This window comes from Pseudophryne corroboree, chromosome 11 (genome assembly GCF_028390025.1).
Source record: "Pseudophryne corroboree isolate aPseCor3 chromosome 11, aPseCor3.hap2, whole genome shotgun sequence".
NCBI classification, from domain to species: domain Eukaryota; kingdom Metazoa; phylum Chordata; class Amphibia; order Anura; family Myobatrachidae; genus Pseudophryne; species Pseudophryne corroboree.
This window is the reverse complement of record NC_086454.1, coordinates 215278922-215300881: the sequence shown is the minus strand read 5'-3', so window position 1 is coordinate 215300881 and position 21960 is coordinate 215278922. Positions and strand designations below refer to the sequence as shown.

At 47.2% G+C, this 21960-nt stretch overlaps 2 long non-coding RNA genes across 2 annotated transcripts; both read left to right on the top strand.

Annotated features, from left to right (window-relative positions):
• Positions 1-670: 670 nt before the first annotated feature.
• Positions 671-10003, top strand: LOC134970116 (uncharacterized). The gene is made up of 3 exons (XR_010189673.1): positions 671-851; positions 8907-8957; positions 9709-10003. It is a non-coding gene; the product is annotated as an uncharacterized LOC134970116 (long non-coding RNA).
• A 1682-nt stretch (positions 10004-11685) lies between these two features.
• LOC134970114 (uncharacterized) lies at positions 11686-20371 on the top strand. Its single transcript, XR_010189672.1, has 3 exons — positions 11686-11798; positions 19276-19326; positions 20078-20371. It is a non-coding gene; the product is annotated as an uncharacterized LOC134970114 (long non-coding RNA).
• Positions 20372-21960: the final 1589 nt, after the last annotated feature.

The following is a 21960-nucleotide window of genomic DNA, read 5'->3' as shown; positions in this document are numbered from 1 at the left end:
TTATTCTGTAAGAGGTAGCAGCATAAAACGGATTCAGCACTAAAAGATAATACTTAAAAATAACAGATGCCTTGCAATATGCAAACTTTAGCATAATCCACACAAATTTATAACACAAATTTAAGTGCCTGCTAGCATGATGACAACAATTACTATAAGAAACAGTGCAGCATCATACTAAGACCCTCTACAGGAAACTATTGAAGCCATGCGACTCATTCAGACCTCGTGGATGAACCGTGTGTAAACGGCAAATCCATCGGGCCTCTAGGCGAAGTAACTTGGCACCCCGGTCCCCGCCACGTATAGTAGCCGGCACATGATCGATGATGCGATATCTAAGCGTGGTTAGTGGATGCCGCTGAGTGGCAAAGTGTCTCGCCACGGGTTGTTCACTGGTGCCCTTAGTGATGGCCAACTTAATAGCTGACCTGTGGGCACCAGTGAACAACCCGTGATCAGCAGTGATCAGCAGCACAGCAACACTGTGAGGAGGGTGCACGGAGGCAGAGCAACCTTCCAGTCCCTCTGACAGCAGTAGCGGAAGGAAGGTTCCCTGCACTGCTGCTGCTAACACTGTTTATCTCACTGGTCGCATCCTGTGCGACCAGGTCAGATAAAACACTGCCTGGTGTGGTCGCATCTGATGCGACCATGCCAGGCAAGTGGTTAGGGATGAAGAAGGGTGAAGTGCTAAGATTCTGGTCATAGTAATCATTGGTTTGTTGCCCACAGATCTATCACTTTGCATTATTTAATCCGGGAGCCCAGCAACCGTATTACAACTAAATTCGAGAGATGGACAGACAAAGCCAGAGTGGAGAGGAAATATCACTCGATGATGTGGAATTGTAAGTAACTCTACTATAACCATTGTATCTCCTCTCCTCTTTACTCTCCTGTCTCACATGTTGTTTGTATGTCATCTCCTTGTTCTCACCTGTCTGTGTATCTCTTATCCCTTGTGCTTTGCTGTAGGTGTATCTCATCTCTTCTGTGCTCACCCCTGTATGCATCTCCATTCCTCTGCACTCACCTGTGTAAGTTGATTACTCTGCACTCTGTGCATGTTTTATACTGTTTTCTCTGTGGTCACATCAGTGTTCTGACCTCCTTTGTGCTTACTCTTCTATATATGTCAGCTCATCTTTTATCACCTATCCCATGTAGCTCATTTTTTCTCTATTCACCTGTTTGTGTATATCATCTCCTCTGTACTCACCTGTCTGTATGTCTTTGACTTTGTACTCATCTATCTGTGTATCTGTTACCATGTTAGAGGATCTCATCTCTTCTGTGCTTACACTTCTATCTGTATGTTCATCACTGCTCACCTGTCTGTGATCACATTACTGTGTGTCTCCTCTGCACTTACATGCTTGTGCATTTCATTTCTTCCATGTTCTCCTGTCTATATAACTCATCTCATCTCTTCTCTATACATCTGCCAGTGTACAGTATGTGTTATTCTCTGGAGTCAATCCAAATAGGTTGGAGTTGACTTGTGTGAGCCGTATTCATAGAAAATTGACACTACACATTGCTTTTGTACTCCAATTCCAAACCCGCATTGCTTTTTCAAAGGAAATTCACATTTTCTCTTGTGTCCTAGAGGATGCTGGGGACTCCGTAAGGACCATGGGGTATAGACGGGCTCCGCAGGAGACATGGGCACTTTAAGACCTTTTAATGGGCGTGAGCTGGCTCCTCCCTCTATGCCCCTCCTCCAGACCTCAGTTAGATTCTGTGCCCAGAGGAGACTGGTCACAAACTGGGGAGCTCTACTGAGTTTCTCTAGAAAATACTTTTGTTAGGTTTTTTATTTTCAGGGAGCACTGCTGGCAACAGGCTCCCTGCTTCGTGGGACTGAGGGGAGAGAAGCGGACCTACTTTACTGATAGGCTCTGCTTCTTAGGCTACTGGACACCATTAGCTCCAGAGGGTCGGAACACAGGTGTCGTCCTCGCTGTTCGTCCCAGAGCTGCGCCGCCGTCCTCCTCGCAGAGCCGGAAGATAGAAGCCGGGTGAGTATAGGGAGCAAGAAGACTTCAAAGGTGGCAGAAGACTTCAGATCTTCGTGAGGTACCGCGCAGCGGTCGCGCTGCGCGCCATTGCTCCCACACACACACAAAAGCACAGCAAGGGTGCAGGGCGCAGGGGGGGCGCCCTGGGCAGCAATTTTTACCTCATATATAGGCTGGCACAAGTATAGATACTGCTGAGGCAGTATATAAAGCCCCACCAGGATAAAGAAACAGCGGGACCGAAGCCCGCCATCGAGGGGGCGGAGCTTGTTCCCTCAGCTCTAACCAGCGCCATTTTCTCCATACAGAGAAGCTGCTCCCGGACTCTTCCCCTGCTGTACAAAAGTAACAGGGTGCAAAACGAGGGGAAGGGGGGGAGCACATTAATTTGGTACAAAATTTATTATTATAAAAGTGCTTACTAGTCTGGGACTTTGTTTCAGAACCACAGGGCGCTGGGTGTGAGCTGGCAAACTTTCTCTCTGTCTCTCCAAAGGGCCTTGTTTTGGGTCTGTCCCCATATCCATATATCCCAGTGTGTGTGGGGTGTCAGTACGTGTGTGTCGACATGTCTGAAGCGGAAGGCTCTTCTAGGGAGGATGCAGAGCAGATGGTAGTGTTGTCTCCGGAGGCACCGCCGATGGCTAATTGGGTTGACATGTGGAATGTTTTGAATGCAAATGTGGCTTTATTACATAAGAGATTGGACAAAGCAGAGTCCAATGCCAACCAGGGAGTCACTCCATGGCTCTTACTGTGTCACAAGACCCTTCAGGGTCCCAAAAACGTCCCTTTACCCAGATAGCAGACACTGATACCGACACGGATTCCGACTCCAGCGTCGACTATAATGAGGCAAAGTTGCACCCAAGGGTGGCAAAGAGTATTCAATACATGATTATTGCAATAACAGATGTATTACATATCACAGAGGACCCGTCAGTCCCGGACACACGGGTCTGTATGTTTAAGGGGAAGAAACCTGAGGTAACATTTCCCCCATCACATGAGCTGAACGCTTTGTTTGAAAAGGCTTGGGAAACTCCAGACAAGAGGCTTCAGATTCCCAAGAGAATTATAATGGCGTATCCTTTCCCCTCACAGGACAGGTTACGGTGGGAACCCTCTCCCGCAGTGGACAAGGCCCTGATAAAATCAATTTATGCGACTACGGGAGCCCTGCTCAGACCGGCGGTAGCGTCGGCATGGGTGGGGAGCGCAATTGCAGCATGGGCAGATAACTTGTCATCTGACATGGACACCCTCGATAAAGACAGTGTTTTGTTGACATTAGGTCACATAAAAGATGCAGCGTTATATATGAGGGAGGCTGCGAGAGATATTAGGCTCTTGGGTTCAAGAGCAAATGCCATGGCAATTTCAGCTAGGAGGTCACTGTGGACCCGCCAATGGACTGGGGATGCTGACTCCAAGAGACTTATGGAGGCTTTGCCTTACAAGGGTGAAGTTCTGTTTGGGGAAGGCCTCACGGACCTGGTTTCCACAGCTACCGCTGGTAAGTCTTCTTTTCTTCCTTACAGTCAAATAAAACACCTCAATACCAGATGCAGTCCTTTCAGTCTCATAAATTTAGAAAGGGGCGCGGTTCATCCTTTCTCGCCAGAGGTAGAGGTAGGGGGAAAAGTACACCAGCTTCGGCTAGTTCCCAGGAGCAAAAGTCCTCCCCGACCTCTACCAAATCCACCGCATGACGCTGGGGCCCCGCTGTGGGAGTCCGCACCGGTGGGGGCACGTCTTCAGCTCTTCAGCCAGGTCTGGGTTCATTCGGACTTGGATCCTTTGGTGATAGGAATTGTGTCCCAAGGCTACAAACTGGAGTTCGAAGATGTGCCCCCACGCCGATTTTTCAAATCAGCCTTGCCAGCTTCTCTCCCAGAGAGAGCAATAGTTTCGGCGGCTATACAAAAGCTGTGTCAACAGCAAGTGATTATCAAAGTTCCCCAGTTGCAACAGGGAAAGGGGTTCTATTCAACCCCGTTTGTGGTCCTAAAGCCGGACGGCTCGCTCAGACCGATTCTGAACCTAAAATCCCTAAATCTATATTTGAAAAGATTCAAATTCAAAATGGAATCTCTCCGGGCAGTGATCTCCAGCCTGGAAGGGGGGGATTTTATGGTGTCACTAGACATAAAGGATGCATACCTTCATGTCCCCATATATCCTCCTCATCAGACGTTCCTGAGATTCACTGTACAGGATTGTCATTACCAGTTTCAGACGTTGCCGTTTGGGCTTTCCACGGCCCCGAGGATTTTCACCAAGGTAATGGCAGAAATGATGGTGCTCCTGCGCAAGCAGGGTGTCAAAAATATCCCGTACTTGGAATATCTCCTGGAGATCAAGAGAACAATTACTGAAGAGAGTGGCTCTCTCTCTGAGGGTGCTACAAAACCACGGCTGGCTTTTAAATTTGCCAAAGTCGCAATTGGTCCTGACAACTCGGCTGTCGTTTTTGGGCATGATTCTGGACACGGAACGGCAGAGGGTTTTTCTCCGAGTGGAAAAAGCTCTGGAACTCCAGAACATGGTCAGGGTTCTGCTGAAACCAAAAAGAGTGTCGATTCATCAATGCACTAGAGTGTTGGGAAGATGGTGGTGGCCTACGAGGCCATTCCGTTTGGCAGGTTCCATGCAAGAACTTTTCAGTGGGACCTACTGAGCAAGTGGTCAGGGTCCCATCTCCAAATGCATCAGATGAAAAGCCTGTCCCCCAGGGCCAGGATATCTCTCCTGTGGTGGCTCCAGAGTGTTCACCTTCTAGAGGATCGTAGGTTTGGAATTCAAGATTGGGTTCTCGTGACCACGGACGCGAGACTCCGAGGTTGGGGAGCAGTCACACAGGGAAAAACTTTCAGGGAATATGGTCAAGCCATTAGGCTTGTCTGCACATAAACGTGCTCGAACTAAGGGCCATATACAACGGCCTGGGACAGGCGGAGCATCTCCTTCGCAACCTACCCGTTCTGATCCAGTCAGACAATATCACGGCCGTGGCGCATGTAAATCGCCAGGGCGGAACAAGGAGCAGAGCAGCAATGGCGGAGGCCATCAGGATTCTTCGCTGGGCGGAAAATCATGTAAGCGCTCTGTCCGCTGTATTCATTCCAGGAGTGGACAACTGGGAAGCAGACTTCCTCAGCAGACACGATCTCCATCCAGGAGAGTGTGGACTTCATCAAGAGGTCTTGCAGAAGTGACAAGTTGTTGGGGACTCCCTCAAATAGACATGATGGTGTCACGCCTCAACAAGAAGCTTCGGACATATTGTTCCAGGGCAAGGGATCCTCAGGCAATAGCAGTGGACGTGCTAGTAACACCGTGGGTATATCAAGCGGTCTATGTGTTCCCTCCGCTTCCGCTCATCTCAAAAATATTGAGAATTATAAGAAGAACAAAAGTTCAGACGATACTCATTGTCCCAGATTGGCCTCGAAGGGCCTGGTATCCAGAATTACAGGAAATGATCACAGAAGATCCTTGGCCGCTTCCTCTCAGAGAGGACCTGTTACAACAGGGGCCCTGTGTGTTCCAAGACTTACCGCGATTACGTTTGACGGCTTGGCGGTTGAACACCAGATCCTAGCTAGGAAAGGTATTCCAGGGGAAGTCATCCCTACTCTACTTAAAGCTAGGAAGGAAGTAACGGTGAAACACTATCACCGTATCTGGAGGAAGTATGTGTCTTGGTGTGAATCCAAGAATGCTCCTACGGAAGAATTCCAGCTGGGTCGTTTTCTCAATTTTCTACAGACAGGAGTGGATATGGGCCTAAAGTTAGGTTCCATTAAAGTGCAGATTTTGGCCTTATCAATATTCTTACAGAAGGAATTGGCCTCTCTTCCAGAAGTACAGACTTTTGTGAAAGGAGTACTGCACATCCAACCTCCTTTTGTGCCCTCTGTGGCACCGTGGGACCTGAACGTGGTGTTGCAGTTCCTTAAATCACATTGGTTTGAACCACTTCAAACTGTTGAGTTAAAATTTCTCACGTGGAAAGTGGTCATGTTATTGGCCTTGGCATCTGCAAGGCGGGTGTCAGAATTGTCGGCCTTGTCCCACAAGAGCCCCTATGTGGATAGAGCGGAATTGAGAACTCGTACACAATTTCTACCTAAGGTGGTTTCGTCGTTTCACATGAACCAACCTATTGTAGTGGCCGGTGGCTACGGATGTCTTGGAGGATTGTAGTTAGGGCTTTAAAAATCTATGTAGCCAGACCGGCTCGTATTAGGAAAACAGAGGCTCTGTTTGTCCTATATGCAGCCAACAAGGTTGGCGCTCCTGCTTCCAAGCAGACTATTGCACGCTGGATCTGTAACACGATTCAGCAGGCTCATTCTACGGCAGGATTGCCGTTACCAAAATCGGTGAAGGCCCATTCCACTAGGCAGGTGGGCTCTTCTTGGGCGGCTGCCCGGGGTGTCTCGGCATTACAGCTTTGCCGAGCAGCTACTTGGTCGGGTTCAAACACTTTTGCAAAATTCTATAAGTTTGATACCCTGGCTGATGAGGATCTCCTGTTTGCTCAATCGGTGCTGCAGAGTCATCCGCACTTTCCCGCCCGGTCTGGAGCTTTGGTATAAACCCCATGGTCCTTACGGAGTCCCCAGCATCCTCTAGGACATAAGAGAAAATAAGATTTTAAACCTACCGGTAAATCTTTTTCTCCTAGTCCGTAGAGGATGCTGGGCGCCCGTCCCAGTGGGGAATAAATCTGCAGTACTTGTACATAGTTACTGATATAGTTTCACATGAGTTGTGTACGGTTGAAATCAGACTGTTGCTGATTTCTGTTGTTCATGCTGTTAACTGGTTTAGTTATATACCATGTTATACGGTGTGTTTGTGGTGTGAGCTGGTATGTATCTCACCCTTAATTAACAAAATCCTTTTCCTCGAAATGTCCGTCTCCTCTGGGCACAGTTCTATAACTGAGGTCTGGAGGAGAGGCATAGAGGGAGGAGCCAGCTCACGCCCATTAAAAGGTCTTAGAGTGCCCATGTCTCCTGCGGAGCCCGTCTATACCCCATGGTCCTTACGGAGTGCCCAGCATCCTCTAAGGACTAGGAGAAAAAGATTTACCGGTAGGTTTAAAATCTTATTTTCTTGTGCACACCTCTGGAAAGGTATGAAATATAGATTGGAAAAATCTTTATTTCTTTTTAGTGTTCCATAGGTTCCACTGGGGAGACAATGGGGTGTAGCAGGGCACCAAATAGTTAAGCTTTTAGGTATCTCAAGATGTTCCGGTCCTTCCCCTCTATACCTCACCTCCATGCTCAGGCAGATCAGTTTTTAGTTTGGTGATGGCAGGAGCCGGTTCACCGTTTAAAGTTTAAGCAGCACCAAGCTTTTCTTTTATGAGGTATTTATTTTCTGTTTTTACAGTGCCAGGCTGTCATGTGGACGCCAGCACTGCTGCTCCATTCCCCCCTGGCCAGTGGTGGTACTTCCGGAGAGGCACGGGAAGCAACAGCTTGCACAATTCACATTGAGGACCCCAGGATTGCGAGCCAGCACCCGGGGAGGGGAGGGGGGTGGGGGTGGAGGGGGGCAGGTAATGTGCCCTGTCTTGTTAGCTCTCATTCCTCCGGTCCTGGGAGATGGACTGTAGGAGCTGGTGTGGACCCTGGTTCGTCCAAGTCTCCACTAGACCACCAGGGATTTTTACTGGCACAGACACTACCCCATGGTACTAAATGGTACCCCAGAATCCTCTAGGACGTAAGAGAAAATAGGATTTTAATTACTTACCAGTAAATCTTTTTCTCTTAGGGGGTAATTCCAAGTTGATCGCAGTAGGAAAATTTTTAGCAGTTGGGCAAAACCATGTGCACTGCAGGGGAGGCAGATATAACATTTACAGAGAGAGTTAGATTTGGGTGGGTTATTTTATTTCTGTGCAGGGTAAATACTGGCTGCTTTATTTTTACACTGCAAATTAGATTGCAGATTGAATACACCACACCCAAATCTAACTCTCTCTGCACATGTTATATCTGCCTCCCCTGCAGTGCACATGGGCCCTCATTCCGAGTTGTTCGCTCGCAAGCTGCTTTTAGCTGCTTTGCACACGCTAAGCCGCCGCCTACTGGGAGTGAATCTTAGCATAGTAGATTTGCGAACGAAAGATTAGCAGATTTGCGAATAGACAGTTCTTAGCAGTTTCTGAGCAGCTCCAGACTTACTCAGCCACTGCGATCAGTTCAGTCAGTTTCGTTTCTGGTTTGACGTCACAAACACACCCAGCGTTCACCCAGACACCCCCCCCCCCCCCCCGTTTATTCAGACACTCCCGCGTTTTTCCCAGAAACGGCAGCGTTTTTTCGCACACACCCATAAAACGGCCAGTTTCCGCCCAGAAACACCCACTTCCTGTCAATCACACTACGATCACCAGAACGAAAAAAAAACCTCATAATGCCGTGAGTAAAATACCTAACTTAATAGCAAATTTACTTGGCGCAGTCGCACTGCGGACATTGCGCATGCGCATTAGCGACTAATCGCTCCGTTGCGAAAAAAATGTAACGAGCAATCAACTCGGAATGACCACCATGGTTTTGCCCAATTGCTAACAGAATTCCTGCTGCGATCAACTTGGAATTACCCCCTTAGTCCGTAGAGGATGCTGGGCACCCGCCCAGTGCTCGTTTTCCTGCATTGTTGCTTTGTTAAGTATTGGTTCAGTTGTTGCTGTTCCTATTTCACGCTGGATTGAATAGCATCAGTTCTGTACCAAAAGCAATTTTGTTTATAAACTGAGTCACTTAGAATCCTCTAGAACTGGTATAACAATCACTGCAGTAATCAAGAGATCACTGGCTTATCTTAATGCAAAACATTTTGTTTTGTCCACAGGAAGACGGCGATGGAAAATTATATGGGCAGATGCTTTAGGAGATCTGTGATGTAACCTCAATTTAAATTTTCTGTCACCCATGTATTTATTGTGGAATATTATCGCTGGTACCAAAAGATAAGCAGGCAGGCCCAACTAAAACAGATACCAGGCTTAAGGCCTGTCCATCATGCTACCTTGTTGTTTACAAGCTTGGAAACTGGCCAAGCCCGTTTTTCCTCTCTGTTGATCTCCATGAGGATCGCAAAACTATCCAATGGCCATCTGACTTCCTACCTTCCTTGTGGGATGAAAAGAGTAAAATCTGGGGCCTTCATCCTGTGGCCATTAATAGGGAGAAAATAATTAATTCCCCCATGGTCATGGACATCCCCAGAGACTCAGAAGTCATTTTTGGACTCTACATCTGCCTCCCAAATCCAAAGCTGGAGAACATGGTGAATGCTGAGGCTGGAATTCTACTCCCAATGAGCCCCACAAACTGTAGATGGTGATATCTTTTATAAATACTGTTTAGGCACAGTTTGTAAACTGGTAATTGCACTGGCCCCTAATTGCTCTGGCCATCGCTCCACTTCCTTAGAGTCCCAAGTAGGAAGTGGCTCTTCCTGTTTAGTTAATACAAGGTTAGCAAATTGCAATAATTTTGTTTCTCTTTCATCTAACACACATTTTTCAAGAGAATATTATTGATTATTTTATGTTACATTTATTACATGCAAGAGTAGGGAAATTGTGTGACAACTGTACTAAACATTATTGTCTCCTTTAAATAATAACTTTATAATTTTTCCTCTGCAGTAATGCTACTTTCACTCAGAAGCAAGCTCTGCCTATTGCGTGTGTACAGTGAGCAGATAGAACTGTCCGAGGTTCCATATCCTGGGAGCAACTCCAAGATTTCTCGATACCTCATGAAAAAAAAAAATACCATCCAGGACTCAGGCAAAATGTCTGGAGGCACAGATTCCATGATTATACAGTGTTATATGTTGGTGTTATAGAAATAAATGATACAACTAATAATTATTGTAAATAGTAAAAGTTTTAAAGGAGTGCTTTATACATCTGAAAACATACTCGCCTTTTGTATAGTCTGAGCGAGATACGTTTAATTTACCGGCTGTCAGGATCCTGGTGGTCAGGATACCAATGCTGGAATCCCGACAGCCAACATTGCCTTCAGACGGAATCCCGGCGCAACAGGTCTATTCCCACTTGTGGGTGTCCATGACACCCATAGGGGTAAATTTACTAGGACGGGAGTTCCATTTAAGATGGGATGTTGCACATAGCAACCAATCAGATTCTTATTTATTTAGCACCTTCTAGAAGATAATACCTGGAATCAGTTCAATCACGAATGACATCGAAAGTGTAAAATTGCTGTCCCCCCCATCTGCCGCCCTTGGATGGGGGGGACAGCCTCGGGCTTCACCCCTGGTCCTTGGGTGGCTGGAGGGGGGGGACCCCTTGATTGAAGGGGCCCCCACTCCTCCAGGGTACCCAGCCCAGGGGTGACTAGTTGGGTATGTAATGCCAGGGCCGCAGGGACCAATATAAAAGTGTCCCACGGCTGTGGCATTATGTATCTGGCTAGTGGAGCCCGGTGCTGGTTTCAGAAATACGGGGGACCCCTACGCTTTTTGTCCCCCGTATTTTTGGAACCAGGACCAGGCGCAGAGCCCGGTGCTGGTTGATTAAATATGGGGGAACCCCGGTCAATTTCCCCCCCCATATTTTTTCAACCAGGACAGGCTCAAAGAGCCCGAGGCTGGTTTTGCTTAGGAGGGGGGACCCTACGCATTTTTTTTTTGCAAATTTAACTCTTTCCCACCCCTTCCCACTAATAAACATGCACAGATCTCATGGATCCGTGCATGCCTATCAGAACACGGTAAAAAAAAGCAGGTCTGTTTTATTTTAGCACTTTTTCACGATTGGTATTTTTTCACGGCAGTGTTTGGCTATTGTCGGCAGTGTTTGTGAATTACACTTTTTAGTAAATGACCGTGTTCTACCAAATTACAGGCGAATTTGACCGATGGTGTATTCATTCGTATTTTTTTACTTGGACTTCCAAAAAAATACGAATGCCCTCATCACTGCCGTGATTTGAGTTTAGTAAATTCCCGAGATGACACTTTGAAGAAAAAACACCATCTCGGTCAAAATCGGGACCTTAGTAAATATACCCCATAGAGTGGGAACATATCCTGTGGCGAGCCACCGGGCCCGCAGCGAGCCTGTAAGGAGACTCTTAGCGCTCGCGCCACTTCCAGCATTCTGGGGGGTAGGATGAGGCTGTCGGGATATTGACAGCCGGCATCCTGTCCGAAGGTAATCCATACCAAACCTATCTGAGCAGCTGTGTAATTGAGGAATCAGTTTGGTGTAAACAGATGTATTCCCCTCTGTTGGGGGTGTTGGTTTACACTTCCCCAGCGGCTGCTATTGTCTGCTGCCACTGTAGGGGAGGATCCTGCCATGCTGACCAATCAGCAGTGATCAGCAGCACAGCAACACTGTGAGGAGGGTGCACGGAGGAAGAGCAACCTTCCGGTCCCTCTGACAGCAGTAGCGGAAGGAAGGTTCCCTGCCCTGCTGCTGCTAACACTGTTTATCTCACTGGTCGGATCCTGTGTGACCAGGTCAGATAAAACACTGCCTGGTGTGGTCGCATCTGATGCGACCACGCCAGACAAGTGGTTAAGGATGAAGAAGGGTGAAGTGCTAAGATTCTGGTCATAGTAATCATTGGTTTGTTGCCCACAGATCTATCACTTTGCATTATTTAATCCGGGAGCCCAGCAACCGTATTACAACTAAATTCGAGAGATGGACAGACAAAGCCAGAGTGGAGAGGAAATATCACTCGATGATGTGGAATTGTAAGTAACTCTACTATAACCATTGTATCTCCTCTCCTCTTTACTCTCCTGTCTCACATGTTGTTTGTATGTCATCTCCTTGTTCTCACCTGTCTGTGTATCTCTTATCCCTTGTGCTTTGCTGTAGGTGTATCTCATCTCTTCTGTGCTCACCCCTGTATGCATCTCCATTCCTCTGCACTCACCTGTGTAAGTTGATTACTCTGCACTCTGTGCATGTTTTATACTGTTTTCTCTGTGGTCACATCAGTGTTCTGACCTCCTTTGTGCTTACTCTTCTATATATGTCAGCTCATCTTTATCACCTATCCCATGTAGCTCATTTTTTCTCTATTCACCTGTTTGTGTATATCATCTCCTCTGTACTCACCTGTCTGTATGTCTTATTCTTTGTGCTCATCTATCTGTGTATCTGTTACCATGTTAGAGGATCTCATCTCTTCTGTGCTTACACTTCTATCTGTATGTTCATCACTGCTCACCTGTCTGTGATCACATTACTGTGTGTCTCCTCTGCACTTACATGCTTGTGCATTTCATTTCTTCCATGTTCTCCTGTCTATATAACTCATCTCATCTCTTCTCTATACATCTGTCAGTGTACAGTATGTGTTATTCTCTGGAGTCAATCCAAATAGGTTGGAGTTGACTTGTGTGAGCCGTATTCATAGCAAATTGACACTACACATTGCTTTTGTACTCCAATTCCAAACCCGCATTGCTTTTTCAAAGGAAATTCACATTTTCTTGTGCAAAGTCCTGGAAAGGTATGAAATATAGATTTGAAAAATCTTTATTTCTTTTTAGTGTTCCATAGGTTCCACTGGGGGAGACAATGGGGTGAAGGCAGGGCACCAAATAGTTAAGCTTTTAGGTATCCCAAGATGTTCCAGTCCTTCCCCTCTATACCTCACCTCCATGCTCAGGCAGATCAGTTTTTAGTTTGGTGATGGCAGGAGCCAGTTCACCGTTTAAGTTTAAGCAGCCCCAAGCTTTTGTTTTATGAGATATTTATTTTATCTGTTTACAAACTCTGAGCAGCAGCACCAGGCTGTCTTGTGGACGCCAGCACTGCTGCTCCGTTCCCCGCTGGCCAGTGGTGGTTCTTCCGGAGTGGCACGGGAAGCAACAGCTAGCACAGTTCACATTGAGGACCCCAGGATTGTGAGCCAGCACCGGGGGGAGGGCAGGTAATGTGCCCTGTCTTGTTAGCTCTCATTACTCCTTTCCTGGGAAATGGACTGGAGGAGCTGGTGTGGACCCTGATTCGTCCAAGACTCCACTAGACCACCAGGGATTTTCACTGGCACAGACACTACTTTAACGGGGCCATAGTACCATTGGGTAATGCCAGCGTAGAGGAGGTTAGCACTGTGCCTGTGGCCCCTCCCCCAGCTCGGGGCACCATTCCATGCAGTCTTCCTGCCGCTGAGCTGCTCCTCCTCTACCCCCCTCCTCTTCCGAGACCCAGGGCAGCTATCTTCAGTGCAGCTTCAGGTTTTTGGGAACGCTGGGTCCACTCTCCCTGGATAACACTCAAAGGAGCCAGGATATACAGTGCTAATATCCTACAAGCTACTGCTACTGTGTAGTTGATTTAGTGACCACTGCAGTGTATGTTAATTGTATTCTGCATTGTCTGTGATTAGTGCTAGCACTGCTGTCTGTTCTTTGTTCATATTCACTGTCAGCATATAACTGTCCCTTCTGTTTCATTCTTTCACCCTGAGACCAGGTGTTTAAGGCGTTCTAAATTCTTCACTGTTGGTGAAGTTAGTCACAGCACTGTGTTTGTTGCACACTACCTGTTGCCATATTAGGGGTCATTCCAACCCGTTTGCATGCAGCGGTTCTTCGCTGCGTTGCGAACGGGTCTGGAATGCGCATGCACGGTGTGCGCATTGCACACACGTGTCGTTGCCCGGCGACAGGGTGCGCCGGGCAATGGCGCTGGATATGAAGAAAGCGGTCACAGCCGCGACCTCAAGAAGATTGAAAGAAGGAAGGCATTTCGGGGCATCACCAGTCCGTTGGTGGCCATTTTCGGGGGGTGGTAAGGAAAACACAGGCGTGTCCAGGCAAACGTAGGGCGGATGTCTGAAGTCAAAGCCGGGAGGAACGTCGCTGGATCTGTCGCACAGGGTAAGTAGATCCAGCCTTACTCCTAGGTTGCTGGAAACTTTTTTAGCTTAGCAGGGCTGCACAAGCGATCGCAGCCCTGCTAAGCTAAAATACACTCCCCCATAGGTGTGGATTAGTTGATCGCACCAGCAGCAAAAAGTTGTGTGCTGAAATTCCTTTTCCTTGCTAGACATAGCTGCAGAGTCATAAAGAGGCTAAGGCACCTCTGTTAGTCTCATGTAAGTAAGATATGAAAATAATTAAAAGCAGTACACAGTTCCACAAGATGCAGCAATAGATGGAATGTCCTTAGGTGTGGTATCCACAACAAGGCAAGCTTGGGAATTAGGAGATGGAAAGTCCTATTACCAACACCTGTTTGCTGAGTAATGAAATGGAGGCAGGAACTGACCAGCAGATGTTGTACAGAGGCTGAATGTACTGTAGAGTAAATGGTATACGTAGACTGCCCGTTTGTGGTCCTAAAGCCGGACGGCTCGCTCAGACCGATTCTGAACCTAAAATCCCTAAATCTATATTTGAAAAGATTCAAATTCAAAATGGAATCTCTCCGGGCAGTGATCTCCAGCCTGGAAGGGGGGGATTTTATGGTGTCACTAGACATAAAGGATGCATACCTTCATGTCCCCATATATCCTCCTCATCAGACGTTCCTGAGATTCACTGTACAGGATTGTCATTACCAGTTTCAGACGTTGCCGTTTGGGCTTTCCACGGCCCCGAGGATTTTCACCAAGGTAATGGCAGAAATGATGGTGCTCCTGCGCAAGCAGGGTGTCAAAAATATCCCGTACTTGGAATATCTCCTGGAGATCAAGAGAACAATTACTGAAGAGAGTGGCTCTCTCTCTGAGGGTGCTACAAAACCACGGCTGGCTTCTAAATTTGCCAAAGTCGCAATTGGTCCTGACAACTCGGCTGTCGTTTTTGGGCATGATTCTGGACACGGAACGGCAGAGGGTTTTTCTCCGAGTGGAAAAAGCTCTGGAACTCCAGAACATGGTCAGGGTTCTGCTGAAACCAAAAAGAGTGTCGATTCATCAATGCACTAGAGTGTTGGGAAGATGGTGGTGGCCTACGAGGCCATTCCGTTTGGCAGGTTCCATGCAAGAACTTTTCAGTGGGACCTACTGAGCAAGTGGTCAGGGTCCCATCTCCAAATGCATCAGATGAAAAGCCTGTCCCCCAGGGCCAGGATATCTCTCCTGTGGTGGCTCCAGAGTGTTCACCTTCTAGAGGATCGTAGGTTTGGAATTCAAGATTGGGTTCTCGTGACCACGGACGCGAGACTCCGAGGTTGGGGAGCAGTCACACAGGGAAAAACTTTCAGGGAATATGGTCAAGCCATTAGGCTTGTCTGCACATAAACGTGCTCGAACTAAGGGCCATATACAACGGCCTGGGACAGGCGGAGCATCTCCTTCGCAACCTACCCGTTCTGATCCAGTCAGACAATATCACGGCCGTGGCGCATGTAAATCGCCAGGGCGGAACAAGGAGCAGAGCAGCAATGGCGGAGGCCACCAGGATTCTTCGCTGGGCGGAAAATCATGTAAGCGCTCTGTCCGCTGTATTCATTCCAGGAGTGGACAACTGGGAAGCAGACTTCCTCAGCAGACACGATCTCCATCCAGGAGAGTGTGGACTTCATCAAGAGGTCTTGCAGAAGTGACAAGTTGTTGGGGACTCCCTCAAATAGACATGATGGTGTCACGCCTCAACAAGAAGCTTCGGACATATTGTTCCAGGGCAAAGGATCCTCAGGCAATAGCAGTGGACGTGCTAGTAACACCGTGGGTATATCAAGCGGTCTATGTGTTCCCTCCGCTCCCGCTCATCTCAAAAATATTGAGAATTATAAGAAGAACAAAAGTTCAGACGATACTCATTGTCCCAGATTGGCCTCGAAGGGCCTGGTATCCAGAATTACAGGAAATGATCACAGAAGATCCTTGGCCGCTTCCTCTCAGAGAGGACCTGTTACAACAGGGGCCCTGTGTGTTCCAAGACTTACCGCGATTACGTTTGACGGCTTGGCGGTTGAACACCAGATCCTAGCTAGGAAAGATATTCCAGGGGAAGTCATCCCTACTCTACTTAAAGCTAGGAAGGAAGTAACGGTGAAACACTATCACCGTATCTGGAGGAAGTATGTGTCTTGGTGTGAATCCAAGAATGCTCCTACGGAAGAATTCCAGCTGGGTCGTTTTCTCAATTTTCTACAGACAGGAGTGGATATGGGCCTAAAGTTAGGTTCCATTAAAGTGCAGATTTTGGCCTTATCAATATTCTTACAGAAGGAATTGGCCTCTCTTCCAGAAGTACAGACTTTTGTGAAAGGAGTACTGCACATCCAACCTCCTTTTGTGCCCTCTGTGGCACCGTGGGACCTGAACGTGGTGTTGCAGTTCCTTAAATCACATTGGTTTGAACCACTTCAAACTGTTGAGTTAAAATTTCTCACGTGGAAAGTGGTCATGTTATTGGCCTTGGCATCTGCAAGGCGGGTGTCAGAATTGTCGGCCTTGTCCCACAAGAGCCCCTATGTGGATAGAGCGGAATTGAGAACTCGTACACAATTTCTACCTAAGGTGGTTTCGTCGTTTCACATGAACCAACCTATTGTAGTGGCCGGTGGCTACGGATGTCTTGAGGGATTGTAGTTAGGGCTTTAAAAATCTATGTAGCCAGACCGGCTCGTATTAGGAAAACAGAGGCTCTGTTTGTCCTATATGCAGCCAACAAGGTTGGCGCTCCTGCTTCCAAGCAGACTATTGCACGCTGGATCTGTAACACGATTCAGCAGGCTCATTCTACGGCAGGATTGCCGTTACCAAAATCGGTGAAGGCCCATTCCACTAGGCAGGTGGGCTCTTCTTGGGCGGCTGCCCGGGGTGTCTCGGCATTACAGCTTTGCCGAGCAGCTACTTGGTCGGGTTCAAACACTTTTGCAAAATTCTATAAGTTTGATACCCTGGCTGATGAGGATCTCCTGTTTGCTCAATCGGTGCTGCAGAGTCATCCGCACTTTCCCGCCCGGTCTGGAGCTTTGGTATAAACCCCATGGTCCTTACGGAGTCCCCAGCATCCTCTAGGACATAAGAGAAAATAAGATTTTAAACCTACCGGTAAATCTTTTTCTCCTAGTCCGTAGAGGATGCTGGGCGCCCGTCCCAGTGGGGAATAAATCTGCAGTACTTGTACATAGTTACTGATATAGTTTCACATGAGTTGTGTACGGTTGAAATCATACTGTTGCTGATTTCTGTTGTTCATGCTGTTAACTGGTTTAGTTATATACCATGTTATACGGTGTGTTTGTGGTGTGAGCTGGTATGTATCTCACCCTTAATTAACAAAATCCTTTTCCTCGAAATGTCCGTCTCCTCTGGGCACAGTTCTATAACTGAGGTCTGGAGGAGAGGCATAGAGGGAGGAGCCAGCTCACGCCCATTAAAAGGTCTTAGAGTGCCCATGTCTCCTGCGGAGCCCGTCTATACCCCATGGTCCTTACGGAGTCCCCAGCATCCTCTAAGGACTAGGAGAAAAAGATTTACCGGTAGGTTTAAAATCTTATTTTCTTGTGCACACCTCTGGGAAGGTATGAAATATAGATTGGAAAAATCTTTATTTCTTTTTAGTGTTCCATAGGTTCCACTGGGGAGACAATGGGGTGTAGCAGGGCACCAAATAGTTAAGCTTTTAGGTATCTCAAGATGTTCCGGTCCTTCCCCTCTATACCTCACCTCCATGCTCAGGCAGATCAGTTTTTAGTTTGGTGATGGCAGGAGCCGGTTCACCGTTTAAAGTTTAAGCAGCACCAAGCTTTTCTTTTATGAGGTATTTATTTTCTCTTTTTACAGTGCCAGGCTGTCATGTGGACGCCAGCACTGCTGCTCCATTCCCCCCTGGCCAGTGGTGGTACTTCCGGAGAGGCACGGGAAGCAACAGCTTGCACAATTCACATTGAGGACCCCAGGATTGCGAGCCAGCACCCGGGGAGGGGAGGGGGGTGGGGGTGGAGGGGGGCAGGTAATGTGCCCTGTCTTGTTAGCTCTCATTCCTCCGGTCCTGGGAGATGGACTGGAGGAGCTGGTGTGGACCCTGGTTCGTCCAAGTCTCCACTAGACCACCAGGGATTTTTACTGGCACAGACACTACCCCATGGTACTAAATGGTACCCCAGAATCCTCTAGGACGTAAGAGAAAATAGGATTTTAATTACTTACCAGTAAATCTTTTTCTCTTAGGGGGTAATTCCAAGTTGATCGCAGTAGGAAAATTTTTAGCAGTTGGGCAAAACCATGTGCACTGCAGGGGAGGCAGATATAACATTTACAGAGAGAGTTAGATTTGGGTGGGTTATTTTATTTCTGTGCAGGGTAAATACTGGCTGCTTTATTTTTACACTGCAAATTAGATTGCAGATTGAACACACCACACCCAAATCTAACTCTCTCTGCACATGTTATATCTGCCTCCCCTGCAGTGCACATGGGCCCTCATTCCGAGTTGTTCGCTCGCAAGCTGCTTTTAGCTGCTTTGCACACGCTAAGCCACCGCCTACTGGGAGTGAATCTTAGCATAGTAGATTTGCGAACGAAAGATTAGCAGATTTGCGAATAGACAGTTCTTAGCAGTTTCTGAGTAGCTCCAGACTTACTCAGCCACTGCGATCAGTTCAGTCAGTTTCGTTTCTGGTTTGACGTCACAAACACACCCAGCGTTCACCCAGACACCCCCCCCCCCCCCCGTTTATTCAGACACTCCCGCGTTTTTCCCAGAAACGGCAGCGTTTTTTCGCACACACCCATAAAACGGCCAGTTTCCGCCCAGAAACACCCACTTCCTGTCAATCACACTACGATCACCAGAACGAAAAAAAAACCTCATAATGCCGTGAGTAAAATACCTAACTTAATAGCAAATTTACTTGGCGCAGTCGCACTGCGGACATTGCGCATGCGCATTAGCGACTAATCGCTCCGTTGCGAAAAAAATGTAACGAGCAATCAACTCGGAATGACCACCATGGTTTTGCCCAATTGCTAACAGAATTCCTGCTGCGATCAACTTGGAATTACCCCCTTAGTCCATAGAGGATGCTGGGCACCCGCCCAGTGCTCGTTTTCCTGCATTGTTGCTTTGTTAAGTATTGGTTCAGTTGTTGCTGTTCCTATTTCACGCTGGATTGAATAGCATCAGTTCTGTACCAAAAGCAATTTTGTTTATAAACTGAGTCACTTAGAATCCTCTAGAACTGGTATAACAATCACTGCAGTAATCAAGAGATCACTGGCTTATCTTAATGCAAAACATTTTGTTTTGTCCACAGGAAGACGGCGATGGAAAATTATATGGGCAGATGCTTTAGGAGATCTGTGATGTAACCTCAATTTAAATTTTCTGTCACCCATGTATTTATTGTGGAATATTATCGCTGGTACCAAAAGATAAGCAGGCAGGCCCAACTAAAACAGATACCAGGCTTAAGGCCTGTCCATCATGCTACCTTGTTGTTTACAAGCTTGGAAACTGGCCAAGCCCGTTTTTCCTCTCTGTTGATCTCCATGAGGATCGCAAAACTATCCAATGGCCATCTGACTTCCTACCTTCCTTGTGGGATGAAAAGAGTAAAATCTGGGGCCTTCATCCTGTGGCCATTAATAGGGAGAAAATAATTAATTCCCCCATGGTCATGGACATCCCCACAGACTCAGAAGTCATTTTTGGACTCTACATCTGCCTCCCAAATCCAAAGCTGGAGAACATGGTGAATGCTGAGGCTGGAATTCTACTCCCAATGAGCCCCACATACTGTAGATGGTGATATCCTTTATAAATACTGTTTAGGCACAGTTTGTAAACTGGTAATTGCACTGGCCCCTAATTGCTCTGGCCATCGCTCCACTTCCTTAGAGTCCCAAGTAGGAAGTGGCTCTTCCTGTTTAGTTAATACAAGGTTAGCAAATTGCAATAATTTTGTTTCTCTTTCATCTAACACACATTTTTCAAGAGAATATTATTGATTATTTTATGTTACATTTATTACATGCAAGAGTAGGGAAATTGTGTGACAACTGTACTAAACATTATTGTCTCCTTTAAATAATAACTTTATAATTTTTCCTCTGCAGTAATGCTACTTTCACTCAGAAGCAAGCTCTGCCTATTGCGTGTGTACAGTGAGCAGATAGAACTGTCCGAGGTTCCATATCCTGGGAGCAACTCCAAGATTTCTCGATACCTCATGAAAAAAAAAATACCATCCAGGACTCAGGCAAAATGTCTGGAGGCACAGATTCCATGATTATACAGTGTTATATGTTGGTGTTATAGAAATAAATGATACAACTAATAATTATTGTAAATAGTAAAAGTTTTAAAGGAGTGCTTTATACATCTGAAAACATACTCGCCTTTTGTATAGTCTGAGCGAGATACGTTTAATTTACCGGCTGTCAGGATCCTGGTGGTCAGGATACCAATGCTGGAATCCCGACAGCCAACATTGCCTTCAGACGGAATCCCGGCGCAACAGGTCTATTCCCACTTGTGGGTGTCCATGACACCCATAGGGGTAAATTTACTAGGACGGGAGTTCCATTTAAGATGGGATGTTGCACATAGCAACCAATCAGATTCTTATTTATTTAGCACCTTCTAGAAGATAATACCTGGAATCAGTTCAATCACGAATGACATCGAAAGTGTAAAATTGCTGTCCCCCCCATCTGCCGCCCTTGGATGGGGGGGACAGCCTCGGGCTTCACCCCTGGTCCTTGGGTGGCTGGAGGGGGGGGACCCCTTGATTGAAGGGGCCCCCACTCCTCCAGGGTACCCAGCCCAGGGGTGACTAGTTGGGTATGTAATGCCAGGGCCGCAGGGACCAATATAAAAGTGTCCCACGGCTGTGGCATTATGTATCTGGCTAGTGGAGCCCGGTGCTGGTTTCAGAAATACGGGGGACCCCTACGCTTTTTGTCCCCCGTATTTTTGGAACCAGGACCAGGCGCAGAGCCCGGTGCTGGTTGATTAAATATGGGGGAACCCCGGTCAATTTCCCCCCCATATTTTTTCAACCAGGACAGGCTCAAAGAGCCCGAGGCTGGTTTTGCTTAGGAGGGGGGACCCTACGCATTTTTTTTTTTGCAAATTTAACTCTTTCCCACCCCTTCCCACTAATAAACATGCACAGATCTCATGGATCCGTGCATGCCTATCAGAACACGGTAAAAAAAAGCAGGTCTGTTTTATTTTAGCACTTTTTCACGATTGGTATTTTTTCACGGCAGTGTTTGGCTATTGTCGGCAGTGTTTGTGAATTACACTTTTTAGTAAATGACCGTGTTCTACCAAATTACAGGCGAATTTGACCGATGGTGTATTCATTCGTATTTTTTTACTTGGACTTCCAAAAAAATACGAATGCCCTCATCACTGCCGTGATTTGAGTTTAGTAAATTCCCGAGATGACACTTTGAAGAAAAAACACCATCTCGGTCAAAATCGGGACCTTAGTAAATATACCCCATAGAGTGGGAACATATCCTGTGGCGAGCCACCGGGCCCGCAGCGAGCCTGTAAGGAGACTCTTAGCGCTCGCGCCACTGCCAGCATTCTGGGGGGTGGGATGAGGCTGTCGGGATATTGACAGCCGGCATCCTGTCCGAAGGTAATCCATACCAAACCTATCTGAGCAGCTGTGTAATTGAGGAATCAGTTTGGTGTATACAGATGTATTCCCCTCTGTTGGGGGTGTTGGTTTACACTTCCCCAGCAGCTGCTATTGTCTGCTGCCACTGTAGGGGAGGATCCTGCCATGCTGACCAATCAGCAGTGATCAGCAGCACAGCAACACTGTGAGGAGGGTGCACGGAGGAAGAGCAACCTTCCGGTCCCTCTGACAGCAGTAGCGGAAGGATGGTTCCCTGCCCTGCTGCTGCTAACACTGTTTATCTCACTGGTCGGATCCTGTGTGACCAGGTCAGATAAAACACTGCCTGGTGTGGTCGCATCT